General features: G+C 47.3%; 1 non-coding gene across 1 annotated transcript; it reads right to left on the reverse strand.

Moving 5' to 3' along the window:
- Nucleotides 1-236: 236 nt before the first annotated feature.
- On the reverse strand, nucleotides 237-379 carry LOC122925244. Its single transcript, XR_006387563.1, has one exon. It is a non-coding gene; the product is annotated as a U4 spliceosomal RNA (small nuclear RNA).
- Between the last annotated feature and the right edge of the window lie 1,780 nt (nucleotides 380-2,159).

Below are 2,159 nucleotides of genomic sequence, written 5' to 3' on the forward strand. Positions count from 1 at the left end.
GAAAGAGCCCTTAGAAGATATCTCCCGACTATAGAGTCACTCAGAACAGCCAGAAATCACACACCCTGATCACCATCATACCTCCCATCTGCACAGATAGAAGATGACAATCAGTAACAACATACAGTACCTTCTGACTATAGATACAATCAGAACAGCAGCAGGTACTACAAATGTATCTCACGTTTCTACAGATACTCTGAGAGCGCTCACTAACATACAGTGTAAAAAATATCACTTTTCTTAGACTGTCAAAAATTGCCAGTGCCGGCTATATCTCAAGCCGTCACGGCGGGGTATTGGGAAAAATTTCAATTAGCAATAATCGCGCCTCGGATAAACCACCTCATTGGCTACGATACTGCCCCTGCGCAAAGCTACCGCTCACCAGCAGCACAGTCGTCCCTCCACACAGGCAAGGCTGTCACATTACAGAGAGCCGCTCTGTACACTGCCTGTGCCTGCTACTCCTTATCTACCACCACTTCTGAACCGGCCGCCGGGGGCGCCATGCTGCTGCACCCCGTATATCATACCCAATATAAATCTGATTAGATATAATCACATAATGGTGCATGATGGGTAACCCATGCAAATGAGGGAGCCGATGTCGTGACGTCATCCGCCCGCCCACTCAGGATTCACCTGATGATACTGAGATGCATGGTGATCGCTGACTGAAAGGAACACACGCCAACACTGCAACGGCGGTACGAACCATAGAGACGCTCGGTTCCGTGTCCAGTCACCACAGTGCTTGTGTCCGGAGTTATATTACTGCTAATAGAGGACTATAGACTACTCTCTAGCGCCACCTAGCGGGTAGTAAGAATAATGAGCGTTGGAGGCTGAAGCGCTCACTGATATAGAACGGTTACTTTCTGAAAGATAAGATGATTTATCCCTAGAATGTCACATAGAAACCTCTTCTCTAATGTAAAATAGCAATGTAGTGTGAATCCATTCAGAACGACACTGTCTGGTGAAATTAGTCATGGAGCACACTGGGCATCTCATGCATGGGTCCTATGAACTGGAATAGAGACTGTGCAGTGCTACATAGTTACCTTAGCATGTGTGCCACCCAGAATGCCCTCTGCATCTCTCCATGCCTGGGTCAGTGAACTAATTATAGGGACACTAAAAAGTGGTACAGGATGTAGGTACACGCAGAAATTTCCATATGCGATGTGAACAGGGTGGAGAACTTAAAGGGGGTGTCTGACCCCCACTTCCGTTGTAGTTATGGACCGCAATAGTCTCCTCTTAAGGAAAGAAAGGCACTTACCTATTCACCAGCGCTCCATTCCAGTGCCAAGGGTTCCAATCCGTCTTCCTGTGCACTGCTGCAGCCATTCACTGGACTCACAGGTCACATGTCAGTTGGGTACATGTCACCGATGAGGTCCGTGAATGGTTGCATCGGTGCACATTTCAACAGACGGGATGTCACACTGCTGGTCCACAGGGGACCAGAAACAGCAGATTTGTGGCCATACTACTATTATAGGGGAAGGGTGTTCACGCTTCATCTGAGTCCACATGCACAGAGGTTTTCTTCCCTAGAAGCATTGCTTGTTGTTGCATACGGAGTCTGTTGGAGACTGTACAGAGGTTTTACAACTCCTGAGCAGCACAGGCTCCGTACGCAGGGTTCTACCTGGCTCATAAGCCCTAACTCATAAAAACCGCTCAGATCTGGAACCAGACTGGTCATAGCTAGTGTTGAGTGAACTTCTGTTTTCAAGTTCGGCGTACAAGGTTCGGGTTATCTAAGAATTCTGTTATGGATTTCACTACCACGGACCATTACTTATGGTACATGGTAGCAGAATCCACAACGGAATTCATAGATAACCTGAACCTTGTACGTCAAACTTGAAAACAGAAGTTCGCTCAACCCTAGTCATAACTCATACCAACCGCCCAGATCTGGAAACAGACTAGTCATAACTCATAGCAACCGCTCAGATCTGGAACCAGACTGGTCATAACTCATAACAACCGCCCAGATCTGGAACCAGACTGGTCATAACTCATAACAACCGCCCAGATCTGGAACCAGATTGGTCATAACTCATAACAACCGCCAAGATCTGGAACCAGACTGGTCATAACTCATAATAGCCGCTCAGATCTGGAACCAGACTGGTCATAGC

The sequence above is a fragment of the Bufo gargarizans genome, chromosome 1, assembly GCF_014858855.1.
Source record: "Bufo gargarizans isolate SCDJY-AF-19 chromosome 1, ASM1485885v1, whole genome shotgun sequence".
Lineage (NCBI taxonomy): Eukaryota > Metazoa > Chordata > Amphibia > Anura > Bufonidae > Bufo > Bufo gargarizans.